This window comes from Miniopterus schreibersii (genome assembly GCF_964146895.1).
Source record: "Miniopterus schreibersii genome assembly, chromosome: 2".
In the NCBI taxonomy this organism is placed as follows: Eukaryota; Metazoa; Chordata; class Mammalia; order Chiroptera; family Miniopteridae; genus Miniopterus; species Miniopterus schreibersii.
Window position 1 is genome coordinate 51,901,856 of NC_138102.1, and position 21,389 is coordinate 51,923,244.

The 21,389-nt window shown below is 34.6% G+C and overlaps 1 long non-coding RNA gene across 3 annotated transcripts in view; it reads left to right on the plus strand.

The window, feature by feature from the left end:
• The window catches only part of LOC308553392, a 31,800-nt gene extending 14,484 nt beyond the window's left edge, over positions 1 to 17,316 (plus strand). The window contains exon 3 of one of the 3 annotated variants that reach the window (XR_013998238.1): positions 14,893 to 17,316. This is a non-coding gene — a long non-coding RNA (uncharacterized lncRNA). The remainder of the gene's footprint in view (positions 1 to 14,892) is intronic. The other 2 variants (XR_013998239.1, XR_013998240.1) reach the window with 2 other exon arrangements.
• The last annotated feature ends 4,073 nt before the right edge of the window (positions 17,317 to 21,389 follow it).

Sequence of the window (21,389 nt, forward strand, 5' to 3'; positions counted from 1 at the left end):
ATAAATGTAATTTTTTGAAAAAATAAAAAGGAGCAAGTACTTTTATAATATATTGAGAATTAAGAATACAGTTGCCCCCCCTAATATTTGAATACTAGAAGTATCAGGGGGAACACTTTGTAAAGTATGTGATTGTCTAACCACTTGTTGTACACTTGAAACTAATACAAAATAATATTGAATGTCAAATATAATGAAAAATAATTTAAAAATTAAAAAAAAAGAATGCAGTTGTTACAAAGGAATATTATGTAGCCACATAAAAGGAATGAAATAATGGCATGTGCTATAACTTAGATGAACCTTGAAAACATGCTAAATGAAAGAAGCCAGACACAAAAGATTTTATAAGGCAGGATTTCATTTATATGAAACATCTGGAACTGGTAAATCCATAAAAACAGAAAGCAGATTACTAAACTAAGGATTAGGGAAAGAGAGGAGTAGAAAGTGACTGTTTAATGGGTGCGGGGCTTCACTGTGAGGTATCAAAAATGTTTTGGAACTCAGAGATAATGGTCCCACCACACTGTGAATGTGCTAAGTACTCCTCAATTTAACATGCTTAATTTTGTTATGTGACTTTCACCTCCATGTTTTTAAAAAGAGTGTATTTGTTGGTTGGTGAGAACTGGATTTACAGTAATATTCCATATTCATAAATTTGCCTCTTTGCCAAAATTCTGTAACTCCAGAATCAAAACTCATGGCACTTTCTTGTTCTTTCATGGACGTGCAGAGAGTTGCAAAAAATTTGCATCACCTCATGTGCATGTTCCCAACTGAGGTCGAGCAAGGTGACACTCTGCATTCGTGTCTCACCTCTAATATTTTAAACAAGTATCTTTTTCTTGGTCTATTTAGTGTCATTTCTTTTTGCATTTCTGTGCTTTTCATTAGTGACTTACTATTAAAATGGCTTCCAAGTGCAGTTCTGACATACTATCTAGTGTTCCCAAGTGCAAGAAGGTTGTGATGTGCTTCATGGAGAAAATACCTGTTAGATAAGCTTTATTCAACATGAGTTAAAATGCTGTTGGCCATGAGTTCAATGTTAATGATGCAACATTATATATTAGAAGATGTGGAGAAAATGGAACCTTTGTGCACTGTTGAGACAATAAATTGGTAAGCCATATGGCAAACAGTATGAGGTTCATCGAAAATTAAAAATAGAACTACCACATGATCTAGCAATCCAGCAACTTCTAGGTATATAGCTCCAGGAAGTAAAATCACCATCTCTAAGAGGTCTGCACCCCTTGTTCACTGCAGCATTGTTCACAATAGGCAAGACATGGAAACAACCTGAGTGTCCACCAATGGATGAATAAAGAAAATGTGGTATATATGTACGATAGAATATTATTCAGTCACAAAAAAGAAGAAAATCCTACCATTGGCAACAATATGAATGAAGCTTAAGGGCATTATGCTAAGTCATATAAGTCAGACAGAGAAAGGCAAGTACTGGATAATCTCATATGTGCAGTCTAAAAAAGATGAACTCATAGAAACAGAGTAGATTGATGGTTTCGAGAGGTTGGGTGGTGGGACAATGAAGATGTTGGTCAAAAGATACAAACCTTCAGTTATAAGATGAGTAAGTTCTGGGGATCTAATAATGTACAGCGTGGTGACTATAGTTAACAGTACTGTATACTTGAATTTGCTAAGAGTATTTCTTAAATGTTCTCACCACACACATGAAAAAGATAACCATGTGAGCAGGCGTTATTAAACTTATTGTGGTAATTATTTTACAATATATACACATATCAAATCATTGCTTTGTACATCTTAAACTTACATATTATTATTTATCAATTATATCTCAATAAATCGGAAATATATAAATTAAATAAGGTGTCCTTACACAGAAACACATAAAACAAAAGCAAAGTTATGTCTTGATCAGTTGATGAAAATGTGACAAGAGGTTCACAGGCATCCAAACCTATACCTCCTCTAGGAGCCATGGTTGTGTATTTACTCACTCAATATTTGAGCTGACTTTATAGAACATAACACTGTGAAAAATGAGAATCAAGTGTATGTAAAGACAAATATATAGATGTGAGTAAATATTGGTACATAGTAAAAGCAAAACAGAATTTTCTTGTAAATAAAACTTCATATAACACACTCAAGATTGTGTTAAAAAAATAGCATACCACTTTTTAGTAAGAAGCAAGTCTCAATTTGAATTAATTTCTATATAGCTAGCCAATGCACATGCATATAAACAAATTCTTTGGTTAAAATGGTACAAAGCACATAGGAAATAGTAAATTTGAAGGATGTTTAATTCATGCTGTAGAATGCACTAAAAGCAAATATTTCATATTTCTTTTAATATTAATACACAGTAGGCAACACAAAAATGAATTCTAATATATACTTCAGTTTCAATAAGATATCACTGTGTAGCAGTAAGAAAAAATGTAAAAATATATCTTTCATAAAGGTTTTATAGCAATCTTCAACCTCAGAACCTAGAAATCACCATCCTCAAAACTATGTAAATCACGATTCCCAAAACTTCATATTCCACAGCCTCTGCTTGAATCCCATGGATTCTCTTCATTGCTGGCATCCCGTGTATTACAAATTGAAGCATCCCTATTCAAACAGTAAATCCTGTTTAGTACCAACAGGGGGCATTATTGTTCATACATTTCTGAAATAATTTCTCCCTGTCTCTTGTTCTACACTCTCTCTTAAAGTTTTAACTTATACAAATGAGGGTTCCGTCTTATTATTATCAATGCCACTTAAAACTTTTGAAGACTGTAGCCAGCACCAATTCTACAACTCATCTGAATCCTTTAAATAGCCTAATATGTCTAAAGGTTGCACCAGACTTAAACTCTCTTGGAAGGAGAGTGAAGTGAGTTTTTAGTGGCCCAATGCTCTTCATAACAAGTTCAGTTATAAGAGACTCAAAGGATCTAGGATCAAGGCTGGTGATTTTTTTTTAATATGTTTTTACTCATTTCAGCGAGAGGAAGGGAGAGGGAGAGAGAGATAGATAGAAACATCAATGATGAGAGTCATTGATTGGCTGCCTCCTGCACACCCCCTATTGGGGATAGAGCAGGCAACCGAGGCATGTGCCCTGACCTCCTAACTCATAGGTCCACGTTCAACCACATCCAGATTAGATTATTTCTCTTAAAATTTAGAGAATCCAGTATTGATTACAAAAATGAAATAAAATAAAATAAAATTCAGTATTCTGGTGTTTGGGTCACAATCTTAATTGGTGAATTATGAAATTGCCAAGATTCTTTACTAATATGCATGCAACTTTGAAATTTTTCTTCCATTGTAGCCACTTTACAGTTCCTGCAGGGAGGTCATGTTTGACATCTGTAGTACCTCTTACTTTTCCTTTTTCTTCAAGTCTTTATATTTCTCAGTTCTGCAGCCCTATTACCTTGTTCTTTCATGAAGTCTTATCATTGCTTTTGAACTTAATGTTTTGGTAATATCTGTGGTTTTCAGGTAATAAGTTATGATTATACTAAATTTAAATGTATAATATGGAAAAATAATGAAATTCTATCCCTCAAATTATCTGTGAACCTGTCATTTCTAATTTTTCATAGCTAATTACAGCTACTGAGCGTCATGCTTAGTTTTATCTTTATTTTGGTTGCTATGCTTCAACATTAGAGAACAGCTTTACTGCTGTATATATTTTTTCATCCTCTTGGCTTAGCCTTACATCCATCAACAATAGTGCAAGACAATTTTTAAATAGGTTTGGTGAAGAGGTAATTACTGAAGGCAGTTGCCAATATGTATAAAATTAGGACATAATTTTTAAAAAACCACTTAAGATTGTAGTAGGAATAAAATGTGATAATGTTGACTGAAATATTTTAAAATGATACATATTACACAAATAAAAGGTATCTCCATGACATTATGACTAAGATTTTATCTTACAAAAATAGGTGGGGGGAAATTCTACAATGTTCATCTGTCTGGTTTCCTCTTCATTTCACACCTTGGGAGCTTGCTTACCAATGCTGGTTCTCAAGACAAATTGAATTAGAATTTCTGTGTTTGGATAAGCACTGATATTTGTAAAAGCTCTCCAGGCTACCAGTGTGCACAATGACAGTTGAGAGTTGAGTTGCAAAACACTGGTCAAGACCTTCCAGAAAAAGTTTAGGCAACAGCAGTCAAAGCAAAAGCCCTTGTATTCTAATGAGTTTAATTAGAATGTTTTCACTGTTTCATTTTAAGTCTAATAGCTTATAGTTTTAGATATTCTCAAGTTATGAAAACAGCCTTCTATTCCTGATTTTAAAATAAAACAAAACACACTTTTCTTTATTCAGGAATCATAATGTTTGTTTAAAAAAAATTTAGGACTTCTGCTCTGGCTGGTGTGGCTCAGTTGGGTGGGTGTGGTCTAATGCAAGGAAAGGTTGCCGGTTCAATTCCTGGCCAGGGCACATGCCTGGGTTGCAGGCTTGATCCCTGGTAGGGGGCATGCTGGGGGCAGCCAATCCATGTCTCTCTCTCATTGATGTTTCTCTCTCCCTCTCCCTTTCTCTCTCTCTAAAAAAATATATTTTTTTAAACTAGGACACCTGCTTTCAATGTTTTCCTATTCTCTGTCCCATTTGACATATTTGTCTTAAATTCTACTTTGATCTAATATTATTTTCCTTCATGTGTTGTTTATTAGAGGTATGGCTTTCTTAGGCAATAGTATCTTAAAACAAGCTTTGGGCTTGTAAACTACAAACCTAGTTTTGTGTCATTTCTCTCACAATTCCAATTATAAACTGTTCTCACACTGGGCAAATAATTTAACCTTTCTAGAATGAGATCTCTTAATCTTTAAAATTGGGGTGATAGTACATGCATCTGACAGAGCTGTTAAACAGAACAGTTTGCTTGAAAGTTGTTTGTAAACTGTAGAGTTCTAGGTAAATGATAAAACGATAGACACAAAAGTAAGAGCTGGGACTAAAATCTGGGTCATCTAATTCCCAGAGCCAGGTACTTTCCACATATGCTTATCATTTTAAAACACTACGCTAAAGTAGTCTTTTGGGAAACCATGGAGGTGTCTGTCAGTCATAGACCAAGTCAACCCTTTAACAACAATGGCTAAAAGGAAGAAGGGAAAAATTGGGGAGAACAGCAGTCACGTTATTTCTGCATGCATCTGTGTCTCTGTGACTTAGTCTTTCCATTGCTTCCCCAAATTCAAACGAGCTAGAGACAGGTCTCTAGGATTACTGTTTGGTTGAACAAAGAATGTGAAACGAATTAGATAATATCACCATGACAACCCATGAGGCTATGTGACCTCATTCACACCTTCCCCAGTATATGTTTGGCAAAATACTGATCTAGAAATGTTCCAGCAATGAGATTTTTGTATTATGAGTTCTACTTCCTTCTTAAACCACTTTTCATTTGGTTTTCTGTAAGGACTCATTTCCATAATTTAGAATTATACAGGAAATAGAAAAATGATTTTGTCATAATACAATTAAGCGAGGCAAAGCTATAGAACACCAAAAAGGAATGTTCTCTTCCTTCCCACATCAAGACATTGCTTTCCCAGAATAGCCACCATTAATGGTTCCATACATATCATTCTAGGACTTTTTTAAGGCATATGTAAACACTCATATATGCACTCATATTTTTTATGTGTTCACATTATGTGTGTGTGTTCTTTATTATCTACTTATTTATTTCTACAGGATAGCTCCCAAAAGTGGGACTGCTGGGAACAAAGACATAGTTCTTTAATTTAAAAAGCATTATCAGAATATTTTCCCAAAATCTAAAACAACAATAACACTTAATATGTGAGAGCAGAGATAAGAATGGAGAGTGGTGGAGAGGGGCAAAGAGGACTGGAGAGAAGTAGAAAAAGAGCAACTTTTTCAGTTCCTTGATACCGAGGTCCCTTGAGAGTTCCCTTGAATCCAATCCCACTTGCCTTTCTGCACTTACATGAGCCAGTAACATCTCTGCTTTTCCTGGAGCTAATTCGAATACAGTTTTGCCCTTGCAGCTGAAATGGTTCTAACCAGTAACAATCTAAAAGGAAATGGGGTCAAGCCCTGGTTCTAGGAAACCACAAGTGGTCTACTATTCTTTTCTCATTTCTGCTCCAGGTTCACTTTCTGAGTATTGTCCTTGAGGTCAGGTGAAGGCTCTCTTTACCACTGGACTATTTCCCACCGTGAATGCCATCTTCTCTCGGTGTGTAATTTCATTTCATGGCATTGAAGACATGCTGACTTACAAATTTCTTCTAGAATTCTCTTTTAGCCATAGAACATTAGCTTTCACATTTTGTCATAAAATACCACCTTGCACTTCCAATTTGCAGTCACAAGGATTACATATACCACCCAATCTGCCAGCGTTTCCTTGTGGTCCTGTATTCCCTGGGGCTCAGGCCCAACTAAACAATGAAACAGGCCAGAGGACCAATCATCAGCAAGTAAATCTGTCCTCAGAAATTCCCTTCATGGTTTCCCAGCAGGCACTTCTCCTACCAAAGCTATCCTTCCCTCTTTCCTGGGATTCCTCAATCCCCAAATGGGTCTAGTTGACATAAAGCTTGTGCATCACTTTCAAGTTTTTCTCACCATGATAAATGTCACTAAACATATTTTCTCCAAACACGGACCTTCAAAAGGAATGAAGCTGTTAGATCCATTATGTGTCATCTCAACAGTGAGTCAATGGCATTTGCCTAACAACATAACTTTTGATGACAGACTTACTCTGTCATCACAAGCACAAATACATACTAAGTTTATGTACTGATTCCCATTGGCACTGACACAGCTGTGAGGAGGAGACACAAAACCAAAAATAAGCATTGGAGAAAATAACTATAAAGGCTACTTCTAGAAAAAAGTATGACTCTGACAAATATATTTAAATAAGCTTAGTGGTTATTCATTTTTGTATATTTGGAATGCTTTCAAAAGTATTTAATGCATTTCTTCAGTATATGATGCATACCATTCAAAAACTGCACAACCATTATGTTTATCCATCCAATATAGTTTTACCCAATATCAACAGAAACTTGGGAGAACTGGCTGAAATTATAACAGGTCTAATTATACACCATCACCGCTGTTTCATTCTAAAACATAGGTGATATATTTTGGTTATTTGAAGTCCTTTGCAGTTTCATAGGAATTTTAGGATTATTTTTTTCTATTTCTGTGAAAAATGCCTTTGGAGTTTTGATAGAAATTTCTAAGAAAGTAGATCTTAAGTGTTCTCATTACACACACAAAAAGGTCAGTATGTAAGATGATGGATGTATTAATTAACTTGATTGCGGTTACCATTTGTACACCTAAAAAATAAGATTGTGCAACCTAAACATAAACAATTTTTATTTTTCAATCATGCCTAAATAAAGCTCAGGAGAATAAAATGTAGGTGAGGCTCCACTGTCCATATAGCCTAATGTCCAAAGTATTTTATAGAAAATAATTAAATACTTAAATAAAAATATTTTACCAAGTGCAATGATGGCCAGGTATGGGGGATTTTCCTGAGTACAATCTGTGCCTGGCTTTGGTTTCATATGGATTTGATGATTGGCTGAATCACAAATAAGATAGTCATAAATAAAACAGAATGTCAGATTGGTAGTGATGAAACAGTCACGGGATGTAAAGTACAGCATACAAGGGTACCGGAAATATCAGGGGGAACACTTTGTAAAGCATATGATTGTTTAACCACTGTGCTATACACTTGAAGCTAACACAAAATAATACTGAATGTAAACTGTAATGGAAAAATAAAATTTAAATTTCTTAAAAAAACAGAATGTCAGAATGTTTGGTACCTCTGTCAGGGTGCAGGGCTAAGAAGATCAAAATTGGAAAGGTACAGAATGAATGCCCCAACACATTTTTTAGCCAACATAATTTGGTTGAGAAAGAAATATGAAACAATGTGGAAACAAGCTGATGTTAATTACAGACAAGTCACTAGAAAGTAATAAGCAAAGGAGATGCCTAAGGAAGAATCAGGATCTATAAAACTAAAAGAATCATTAAAAGAAATAAATATGGGGTATAGTCACTAGGGTAAATGAAAGTAATTCTGATGGGTAATAAATCTCTCTCATGTGGACAATCTTGGAACATTAGTTGCTCTTTGTGTCTTGAAGCCTTTGTGTCTTAAGGCCTATGGCCAAGTTCATATGGAAGAATGTGATTTTGAGGATGCTAAAGAAGAGGTAACAAAGGGACAAATGTTTCTATGGTACTTGGTCTATTAAACTCACAGAAAATGAAATGTATATAAAAAGTCAAAGAGACAATAACCCATTTTGGCAGTAGAACATAAAACACGTCAATGACGCAAACATGCACAAGTCCATAGTCATTGGTACATCTATCCAAATATATATGTCCACACTAATGTATTTATCAGAGCGAAAGACATAAGAATGAAACTATCAGAATGAAATTTTTTATAGGATTTCCATTTTGGCAGAGACTAACCAATCTGCATTGAACTAATCCTTATACCAAGAAAAAAAATGGATAAAATATAAATACCATCTGACTGAAACCACTAGGAAGCTACCATGGCAGCAGCCACAGCTTTCTGATGAAGAGGAAAGTGAAACTTAGTATTTCACATGAATGGGAAGAAGTCATATATAATTGTTTTCCAAGATGGTTGATACTTTCTTTAATACTGTATTAAATGGTTAACCTGGGAATTGTGTGTGTGTGTGTGTGTGTGTGTGTGTGTATATGAGATATATATATATATACATGTATGTATATATATCTCAACCTGCCAAACAACCATGATGATATTTTATGCTAGAATAGGAGATATTTTGTGATGAAAGATGAACATTGCAAGTATGACATTTTACAAATCAGTTTCCTTTATATATAAACTCAGAATTTTGAATTTCATTAATTTTTATTACATCTAGTTAAATTTCATGTAAGAAAAACAGCAAAGTGCATTATAATTAGGTAGTTCAACTTCTTAAATTTTCACAAAAATATTAACATAGTTCAATCTAAAAACTTAAAATTATACTAAAACACCTCAAATTTTACATAAAGGGAAGGGGAAGTATCAGAAAATGAAAGCAGGTCATAAATATTTCAACAAGGTGGAAAGTATTTATGGTCTAACATGACAAAGACCAAGACTGTGACTTAACCCCTCTGATTATAGATTCCAGGCAACTATTATAATCTCTGAAAACTAGGAAATCCTAGGGTTCCTTTGTAAATAATGTATAAGTCATTGTGTTGTAATTCAAACTACAGAACAAATGAAGAGAAAAATAAACCTTCAGCAGAATGACAATCCTAAAGTGAAACAGTTTTGAGCATATTATAGAGGCTTTATGAATGATATGGTATCCAAGGCAACATAGGTAATGACTAAATGGTAAAATCTGACATAAACCACCAGAGGAAAATTCAGAATCTTAAACTACATGACAAGGTCTATATTAGTAAGCAGTTATTTAACTCACTCTAGAATTTTTAACAACATACCCAAAATGTCAAAATGTATTATAAAAACATTCTTATACTTCTAAATAGTTTATATAATACTTTATTATATATTTCTGTAACCAATTTAATCAGTAATAATTTCATAAGCTGAGTTATATACATAATACATGTAGATGGTGCATTACAAGAAGAAAAAATTATGTCTTTAAAATTTTCACAGCATTGTCCTTATTGGGAAAAGGGATTCTCTCAAAATTCTATTTATGATGCAATACAATTATAATTCATGGATAATAGTTATTATAATTATTCTGGATATGATGTCCTTCATGTTTCCACTGTACTTGAGTTGTACAGTATTGAATTTATATTTTGATAAGAGTTTGCTTTTATATTTATTTATGTCACAACTTTGTGAACATTTTGAATGCCTAGGTCATATCTTCTTCAGCTTTACATCTCTCCATCAACATCTGGCCCGTGAAAGCTCCCAATACTGTTAAACAAATATTTGATCACTTCAGAGTCTGGCTCTCAGTTTCATGGTTAAAAAATGGTATTTTGATTTAAAATCCATTGCAATAATTTTTAAATTTTTAAGACAAATGTCAATTTTAATGTGAGCACCCGTGGGCAAGTCAATGGTTTTTCACTTTAGGAATTCGCAGAACTTTCTTTCCCTTCCATTCAGACATATGGATAAATCCTCTAATGCCTGACTCATTCAATCTTATCGTCAGAAGAATTAAGTAGTTGCCTATATGACATGACCCCTCTCATCTGCTGTTCAAACTTTAATCAAACAGATTTGGATCACTTAATAAAAATTTCTTTTTCAGGATCTACTGTATGCCCGGCACTGGGTAAATACATGAAGTAAATAGAACCAAACTTCAGCTTTGTTTACTACCCAGTTGGGAAAAATAGATGTACAACTAATTATTAAACTAAGAGCTATTCTATACAGCAAAAATGCTAGAACTATATCTAGAAATCATTTTCTTGTTTTAACTGTCTATTTTGTTCCCAGAACTAGTCATTTGTAGTTTGTAATTATTTACCTTGGAAAGTTATTTCAACAAGGCCTCCACTGTTCAATTACAACTGAAATTCATCACTTGGTATTATTATTATGAAATTTTTCAAATTCTACATAGGAGTCACTTTTACTGCTTTATAATATTGGTAACCCAGGTTCCAATTGCCTGGGTATCCATAACTCATGCAGCCTCTTCCTTTTAATATGAATTACTAAACAAAGTTAATATTAAGTGAATATTAATATTTAATGATTATTTCTGTTAAAATAGCTTAAGCCCCATCCCATATATGGGGGAAATTCAACCTCTAAATATTTTTCTCATTTCTTCTATTCATTTCTTACTCTCTCTGTTTCCGATTACTAGTCTGAATCTTACTTCACTTCATGCCTACTCCCTCTGTTTAGCCACCTGGACCCAGAGTAGCTCACTTTCCTTCTTTTCTCTGATTTAAAAAAAAAAAAAATTTACAGGCATTGGTGTGTAATAGGTTTTATTGAAGCTTAGGTAATAAAGTAAAGGGTTATTTCACAGCAAGCAAAACTGAAGAGTAAACTAGACCTTGCTTTCTAAAGTCCCTCTTTCATTTCATCCACTAGGAATTTCTCAATCAATTAATTTTTAGTAGGTAATATATTCTCTTTGCAAAAGGTACAAAAAAGTACCAAGGAAAAGCAACTTCTCCCAACCCAGTGCTTTTCCTTTAATTGGGCCTGTTTTAATTAAATTATAAGTAAAGAAAACAAACTTCTCAAGATAAATCAGTGCTCAGACTAAAATAGCTTTCTTTTTTTTTTCCTTTTTTAGTTGATTTCAGAGAGAGGAAGGGAGAGGGAGAGATAGAAACATCAATGAGAGAGAAACATCGATGAGAAAATCACATCAATTGGCTGCCTCCTGCACACCCCCTACTGGGGATTGAGTCCAAAACCCAGGCATGTGCCCGACTGGGAACTGAACAGGTGACTCCCTGGTGCATGGACCACACTCAGCCAACTGAGCACACTGGCCAGGGCTAAACTAGTCTTCAACTCAGCAATTTTTTTCTTTTAATTTTGTTTATTGTGGTACAATAGACATATTGCAAAATTTACTATTTTAAAGTGTACAATTCAGTGGCATTAAGTATATTCACAATGTCATATAACTAGCACTATCTAGTTCCAGGATTATTTTATCATTCCAAATGGAAACCCCATAACTATTAAGCAATCATTCCACACACACACACACCACACACCCAGCAACTAAACACAAATCTGCTTTCTTTCTCTATGGATTTGCCAATTCTAGAATTTCATATAAATGGAATCAAACAGTACATGGCCTTTTACATCTGACTTCTTAGCATAATGTGTTCAACGTTTATCCTGTTGTAACATGTATCAGTATTTTATTCCTTTTTATAGCTGAATAATATTTCATTGTATGGCCAGACCACATCCTGTTTGCCCATGCATTCAGTCAAGCACATATGCGTTGTTTCTACCTTTGAGCTACTATTGTGAATAGTGCTGCAGTGACTATTCATGTATAAGTTTTTGTTTGAAAACCTATTTCCAGTTCTTTTGGGTAGATAAGTAGAAGTGTAATTGCTGGGTCATATTGTAATTCTATGTTTAACCTCCCCCATAACTTTTGTGCTGTCTTCCTTTCTTTCAAAATTTTCTCGGACGTTTTACTACATCTTCCTCTCTAGTTTACTGTGAAAATCCCAAATTCACCTTGTCTTCTTGTGCAGAGTGGTTCAGTATTTTAATTCCATCATCTCCTTTCAACCCATAAAATGAGCCCATCTTTACTAACCCAAATTGTCCAACAAATGGTAGGCTAAAAATAGGATCTGTTCCTAAAGGAAACTTTGTCTTTTTTCTATATAGTCATAAACTATAACTGTAAATAATAATATTATAGTTCCTTCAGCCATTATATTCACCATAATTGAATATATAATAGAATTAGTGCACTTGTCCATAGCACAAGGTTGTATAACATGAATTGAAGTACACAATTGATTAATTATGAAATTTTATTTGCATTATGCCCACTGGTTTTGGTTATTAAATAATTGTAGATTAGAAATCTGACTGGCATATATAGGAGAAAAGTTTTAGACTTAAAACACAGGTGGATTAATACAAACTCTATTTTTTAAATTGCTTCAAGAAAAAAATAGCTATATATTTTTTTAGTCTAAAAGTCTCAAGTCTATGACCTACTTCTTAGAAGAATAAATGGATTTCTATGACATGGTCATTGGTAATGGATATTTTCTTGGAAATCTGACAAGTGCCTTATACCAGAACTTTAGGTCATGAGGAAAATGTAGTAAGTTCAAAAGGCAAAAATTTTACTAGCCTCATTATCTGATTAAAATTTAACAAAAATAAACTAATAATATCAATTTTCAACCACAAATTACAGCATCTTTTAACCTAAAAAAGCATGTTCCCAAATGACTCTAAGTTAAGGAAAAATACTACAAAAAAATACCACCAGTTATTTTTATAAATCAATAAAAATAAGAACACAATATATCAAAGGGTAGGTCTGGGGAAAATGCTGTGTTCAAAGACAAACACCTTGAATTAAATAGTGTTTATTGTTGGAGGTGAGAGAGAACGCAATGAACTCAGCTTTCAACTTTTAATTTTATGAAAATACAAAGAATCAATCCTACTGGAAACCAGGGGAAAGAATTACTAAAAATTATAGCCAAATTATACACATTACACAGTACAATTAATAAATCTAAGCTGGTTCTTTGAAAATTTAATAAAATGCTAAAAATATAATCAGATCAATCAGCAAGAAAAACAAAGTCCATGAACTAATCTTATAAGGGAAGAGAAAACATAAGAAAAATAAAGTGTTTTTAAATTGTCACCATACAGTGAATAATTTTCTAAAAAGTAAATTGCCAACGCTGACTAGAAATGAAGTAGAAATCGAAGGCCAACTGATGACCAAACTGAGAACATTTTCAAACAACCATTTCTAAAATTGTTTCACTAGAAACATGGTCATTAAATTCATTAATCAAGTAATAATATTCCACAGTACTATTATTTAATATTGTTTGAAGCAGTGAACAATACAGTAGGACATGAAGTAAAATAAAGTTTATGCAGGAAAGAAAAAGACAAAAATATATTTCTTTGATGAGATCGTATTCCTAGAAGACTTGAGGGAAACATCCCAAATTCTGTTAATAAAATCATATGTAAAGTAGTTTGTGTCAGGTAACCTGCAATAGGGGAGATCCATTCTGTTATACCAATTGACACTCGTATCCCTCACTACTGGGATCATTGTGGCCTACATCCTGTTTCTACGTGAAACATCCTCAAAACAAAATTTTTTAGGTCATCCAAATACGGTGCACTATTCACATTTGCCCCTTAAAATATTCTCTACTAGAGGCTGTTGTATATGTTTTGGAAGCAATAATGTTGATATTTCCCTTATTGTAGCATATTAAGTTATTGTCATTAGGGTGAAAGCATCATTATATCAGGAAAAAAGGAGTTATTCTAAAAGTGCCATAACTTCCCAAGAGCCCTTAAGTGAAAAGTCATAAACTGAAGGGCAGGGATGTTCAGCAAGTCTGAGTGAAAAAGCAAATCCTGCCTTAGGCAATGAGCCATGTCCTCCCGCTTCTCCCCATTTGGGAGCTCAGTTACTTTCCATTAGCCTTCAGTCTTTTTTATACTGATGTCTAACTTAATTGCATTGTGTTTAAGCATGGAAAGGACTGATGAATCTCAGAGGGAAGGGGGGAGGTGGGGGTGGGAAAAGATTAAGCAAAGAACTTATATGCATATATGCAGAACCCATGGACACAGACCATAGTTCAGTAAAGGTCTGGGGCGGGGGGGCTCAGGGAGCAAAGGCTGGGTAGAAAGGATCAGTGTGTAGGAAAGGGGACATCTGTAATACTTTTAACAATACAGATAAATGTTTTAAAAAGAATAGTGTGTTTCTGATACAAATTATTTGAAATTTGTGGAAACGTGTTCTGTAAACTTACAACGGGAACTATTTTTCCAGTTTTCACATGTGCTTGTGAAAAATGTGTATATTCTTGGTAATTGTGTCAAATTTCTAAAAAGGCTATATTATTCTTTTGCAAATCAGGTCTGCTAGTATCTTCCTTGTGTTTCATGTTTTTTATTAAATTTATCATCATTTTCATTATTTAAACATACTTATAATTAATATTCAATAATAGGTACTACTTGAAGTTCTTGGTATTCTAAATATGTTCTTTTTTGTCTCTAATGACTATGGCTAACTGATGATTATTTCCTTTTGTATTTTTTCAATTTTAGGTTGTAAACTCATTTTTTATGAAATTACATCCACAAGAAACTTAAGGACCTGAGTTGGAGTTCTCCAGAGATTTTACATTTGCTTCTACCAGGCGTCCCATGAGTATTGTCAGTCAAGAACCATTTTGAAAAATTAATTTTTATTTTTTGCTAAGGTCACATATACATGACTTTCAAATCCAATCCCTGTGAGGACAGGACTAGAGTGACAAATTATGACAGATTTTTAAAAAGCTCTCCAAAGTATAAGCCAAGATAGGCAAGTTTACCTGTCATCTTCCTTAGCCTGTGGCAGATATATTATACAATGATGTAGTCCTTTAAAAATTCTAGAATTTGTGAAAGCATTAATTTGAACTCTCTTCTTTATAAAAGCCTAAAACTTTATCTACCCCTACTTCCATGAAGTCATTACAATTTAAGTCCCTTGATCGTTAAGATCTACAATGCTCCCCTACACCTGGCAGAACAGCCCAGATTTAGTTTCTTTCTCCTCTCCTTTGCAAATTCTTCATCACTGGCCCTTGCAAATTTTCTGTATTTCTTTTGAGCTCATTTATGCATTTAAAGAATGTAGATTATATATCAGCCAATGTGCCCATGTGTTTTGTGTCAAGGCTATTTTAGGATATTTGATTTGCCTGTCATTACTGGAAACACACCAAAAATTATGTTTCTACATTCATTATTTCCTCTTTCACATTCCTGTTTTGCCAGGAAGGACCTCTGAGAACACCTGACCCCCTGCACCTGTGTTGATCCGGACAAGGTGTTCTTACAGAGGAAGCCCCTTCTCATAATACAAATACACACCTTCATATGAGAGGCTAATTAAACACAACCAAGAACAGAAAAGGGAATAGAGAGTAAATCATTTCTTTTGTTTCTTCCTGTAATTCTGCTCTCACTATCTCTCTAATGTTATGAAAAATTGACATTTAGTCATTTTAAGCCCAAAGCAAATTAAAAAACCCTCTCTGACCAACTGGAACTCAGACACTTTTTGTAATAATATTCCTCTTCATCAGATACATTTTGGAGGAATTCTTTGTATTGCCTACATTGCAATACCACTGTCCTGCTTCTTTCTACTATTTCTAGTACCCCATTTAGAAACTGAAAAACATACATGACAGTCATTTTTAAATGAGGTACTGGGGGTTTTTTGGCAGGGAACAGTCGTGATCTGATGGCAGGATATCCCATGGGCATAGCAACAGCATGATGTGATTCGATTACTACTTCCCCCACGCCACCTGGGATGTTCTATGCATACAGACAACGTCCAATAATATCTTGTTCGTTAATTTATTAAATAATTGTTCAACTGGCATAAATTCCCAAACACCTTCCATATGTCAATGTCTTCAGATAACTAAAATGCTATTTTATATTTTAGCGAAATGAAGTCAAGTGTTCAGTAACTGCACATTTGCAGGGTGGTGATGAACAAATTTATCATTTTAGTTTTCCCCTGGTGAGTTTCTAGATCATCTTATCCTTGGGCTTTGCAATTTTAAACATTCTATAGAAACCTTTCTATTGTATTCTTCAATTATTGATGACTCCATTTGAGGACAATATTCATGTGCTCTTAGCCTTTTAGAAATGTAATAAACAAGCCCTTACTTTTAGGACCTTTCAAATCAAAACAAGAAGAAATAAAAGAACCCTCCAAAATTCCTTCTTTCTTAAATGAATAATTATTGAGAATGTTTTCTATTTCTAAAATGTTTAATAAAATACTCTTTTCTGACTAACCTGGCTAGGTTTTTCAACATTATCTGAGGCCTCTAATGTTAGTTTTCACCATCTGAAAACAGGTAACAGTTTCTTTATCATTATAAGGAAGGTGAATACCCCTTCATTTATTCAGTATGTTTATCTACTAGCCTCACATTCCAAGATCAGAAGTCAGCCAAAGAGACTATAGAGTGGTCAAAACAGAGTTTACCAAGCTCATGTGAGACCTGTAGATAATGATGAGGAAGAGCGAGAACAAGAGGGAACTGGGAGGTTGCTGAGTCTATAATGTTGAGAGGAGAAGGGACAGCTGGGACTTTGACAGTAAAGAAAGAGACAGAAAACTACGAAGGTGAACACATCAAAACCGCACCAGACTGAAATCATTTACAACTGGGACAAATGAATTTATGTATCTAAAAAGCAACAGAGGGCATCAACCTGTCCCACAGTAACTGATCATTACAATGATATCTGTGGTCAGCCAACAGAGATTTACTATTTGAAAAGTAAATAGAAGGCAAGTTTAGACTATTCGGTATAATAAGATTATATTTAATTAATTTTGGAAATGTTTCTATCAAATGTGGTTAAGAATAATCCACCAAATATGTTTTAGTATGACTAGGGACGGCCCTACTGTGTTCTAAATAAATTAACATGTCATGTCTTGATCTTGACAAATAATTATTGTTTCAGTTTTGGATTAACTCATTTCAGGCAAGACTTCATTTTCAAGTGTCATGTACATAAGAAAGATCTTCGGTGTTAAAACATTCAACCACAAGAGCTTTAAAAAGATAAACATCCTCTGCTTCCAAATAATGGGAAAAAGTCCAATATGATAATGGACTTTTCAACTGTCCAATTTTTGTTAAGAAATGCAGCTTCATTTTCTTTAAATATTAATAAGAGCTAATAGATAGAAGGGTACAAGAAAGTAAAAATGTTAATGCTTCAAAGGCATCTTTTAAACAATCCCATTATATAACAATTTTCAAAAATATAACCCCCTTTAACATAAAGTAATTCATTGTTTGATACAGAATTTTAAGGCATGCTGAAAGAATGACCTATTTCTTGATGTCCATTTTTCTTCTGGATTCTCCCTCTTTAAAAGGGACAAAAATTTTAATAATACTTGTAAAAAGTATGTGTGATATTTTCTAATCATCATATATACAAAGTTAATAGGCTCATGGTAAAGACCCTAGAATCTAACTCTAGCTGTGTGGAAGCTTCTTCACAGTTGAGTTCCATTGTTTGTACACTTCAGAGGAGGCTCTCCTTTCTATATAGTTCTCTGTTTTAGATAATTTCCACCCATTCTCACACTTGAGCTACTCAAGACTCTCTCAGTGCAAGTGAAAGAAACTCAGCTCAAATTCATCTTATGAAGAAAAGTAATGTGCTGTCTTACATGGCTGAACTCAGGCCTAGAGCTAATCTCAGCCATACCTAAATTCAGGGGTGGTGTGTGTGTGTGTGTGTGTGTGTGTGTGTAGGGAAGGGATAATGTAACTATAAAGTAGAACTCTAACTGACCCAGCTTTGGCCAGCTCTGGATCACGAGTCCATCCCTTTGGCCATAAAGACAAGCTCTTTTCTTTGATGGCTTCACTAGAGTGGTGAGGAAACGAGACGTGGGGTAGGGTGTTGCTGCTGTTAGACAAGGAGGAGAAGAAAGGTTATTAAGCAGACAGTAAAAACATGTCAACTACATCTGTGTGGTTTCTCTTACAAAGGGGATTTTGGGTCCCCCTTTCTTTCCAGTAAACTTCTAATAAAGAATTCTCTGCAGATTATGGACATAATTAAATAAACCTCAGTTGTCTGTAATTATTATGTAAATAGGAACAGTATGATGCCTTGTTTGAGGAGATGATTTCAACCATTTACCAGCACCTTAAATTCTCAACTGAAGCACTAAACTTCTTCATGGGAGAGGGGTTAAGACAAGCAGGGAAGGTGCCCATGCTGGCCTGCAGAAGAAAGATTACCTGCTCTAATATCAGCTGTGTTAGGGGACTGAGGTTCACTGTCCAAATGAGACAAAGTTATTACCAAGAAACATAAATTTGAAAAGTGTCTGGGATTTCCAGTCTCCACTTCTGTGTAGTTTTCTGTGTTACTCCCAAACTCAGCAGGAAATGTTCAAGGCTGTTTCTAATTAATATAGCTGACTTACACATCTCCCTTAAGGTCTCTTACAACTCTTCATTTTTAATGGGGAGAAAGGGATTATAGGTTTGGAAGGAAGTCATCTGAGACTGCTGGGAAATGAAGAACTGGGGATGAATTGGCAGTTTTCAGAAAGGTGTCTTCAAGTGCAAGTTATAAACATGCACACAAAGGGCAGTTTAAAGTGGAAGTTCACATAGAGAAAACAGCACATAAAGCAAAGAAAGTAAACTAAGTGGCCCAAAAGAGACAGTCTGCAGGTAACAGGAACTAGTGAATCTGACCAAGTAAGCTTACATCAATACCTGCTGAATAGGTAACTGCACTAACTGGGGCACACAATTATCTTGAAGTCTTTGTTCATTGACTTCAATATCTAAATGTCTTGTGGACCTATGTCTATCTTCTATTTATGTTTCCAGTTTTCAATCATGTAATCTCATTTCCTCCCATGCTTGGTAATTTGTGATTGAAAGCCAGGAATTTTATTTGAAAGATTGGAGAGTTAATTTGAGTCCCTGGATAAGCTCACTGGCAGGCAGTTATGGTCACGGTATTATCCATCTGATACTGAGAGGCTTCAAAGCAAAGCTTCTGGCTTTGTGAATGCTGCTCTTTATAAAAGGTCACTCTTACTCCAAGGATCTAGTCCTACACTAATACCAAGGGGAAGCCTTGAGTGTAGGCCAGGCCCTTTTCTTGGTGGTCCCTAGACTCTAGTTTCTGACCTACAGCCCCCTGAGATTTATAGGAGTTTATCTCAGCTTGTAAGCATCTCAACGAGCCCCATGAAAATGGGCAAATGCTTTGAAGAAAAAAGTGGTACCAAACGTTCGTTTCTTTTTTCCTTTTTCTTCTTCTGGGCCCTTGGCCCATTGAGTCCTTGTTAACTTGAGAGCTACCTAATACTTTCTTATAGACATTTTTCTATAATTTTGTCTAGATTTCCCAGGTAGTCTCTTTGAGAGAGTTAGCCTTTAACAAACTAGTCCCACCTTTATAATTTTGATATCCCAGAACAGAAGTCTTCTTTGATCCTAGAGCCCTTTTGATTTTCTTTACCCCTTTCTATTATAATCTCATACTCAACACTACCTAAAATAACACTTTTTATCTAAGCTTTTTAAAATGTGAAATTTTTATCTTCCCCGTGTAGATGATAATACCCTTGAAGTTCAGATTCAAATTATACACTTCTTATATCTCCCCTGAAGGGCTGAGTAATTTCATAGGAACATCATTGGTGTAATATGTAGAAGGAGTGAAGTGAGCATTGAAAGGATTAGTTTCTTTCTTCACTACCAATCTATTAAGTCCCTCAACATCTCTTACACAGCATTTCCACTCTTAGAAATCTATGCTATAAACATGTGTACATCTAATACACTGACCATGCTCACATAACACTAATTTGTTGTCATTTTTGAAGTATCTTACTGATGCATGTTTATAATGTGCATACAATATGTGTATATCTTTATCTTTACAGTAAATAATATGTGTCAATGAATGCGCATTTATATTTTTCCCATGCCGTGAGTGTTCAGTCAGTGAGAACTGATGAGACAAATTCTACTGAGAATCCCAGCCAAGGTTATAAGTGCTGCAGCCAAGACTGCTCTACAGTTTTATCTAGTGATGAGTATATTTTGCAACAAGTGCTGTTTACTCAGCTGTGGCCTCTTTTTCTGTGATTTGCTTTGTGTCCTGGCAAACAGGATTGGCATTACTGGGTATCAAAAGTATGCAAATGATAATGCTGGACTCCTTCAAGGAAGAAAAGGAAGTGCACCAGACTGTGTCTGAAAGTGCAAGATTTATTGTGATTTGAATTGCCTTCTGGAAATGATAGAGATCTTCAGAGGGTAAAGATTAATGGATGCCTTGGGATTTGTGAAAGTCCTTGGACAGAATGAGGGGCATTATAAAGAACACTGCAGCTGGGACAGTGGACCAAATATCTTATGGAACATATCTGGAAGAAGATAGGACAGAAGATGTGTTTTGATTTTAGAGAATGTGAAGAAAAAGGAATAATGGTTGCTAACGTATGAAACAAGAATCTATCTCCATAGAGACTAGGCTTCAGGCTTCAGGGCCTCTTAAGTGCTCTGTAGCACTGACTTGGCTGGTGCCTCCATTTAAATGCTTGCTTCTTCATATTCCAATTCTTCACAGAGATTGCAGAGCCAACTCTAGTCGGCTATGGTTCAAATGACAATGCTAACCTTTAAAAAAATAAAAGCCTAGCACTTAAAAATATCTATTAGCAAATATCAAGACATATTTAAGTAACAAAATAATTTGCAGAAATGTAGGGATAGTATGACCCTATATCCTTTTAAAATCCTAGAACCATATATCTATATCTATACCTATACCTATACCTATATCTATATCTATATCTATACCTATATCTATATCTATGTCTATGTCTATGTCTATGTCTATGTCTATATCTATATGTGATAAAGTTCTAGAAGGATACATGCTAAATTTCAACACTGGTTATATCCAGGAAGAAAGTGGATAGGCATGAGATGGAGAAGACAATACTATATATTTTAAGTTTT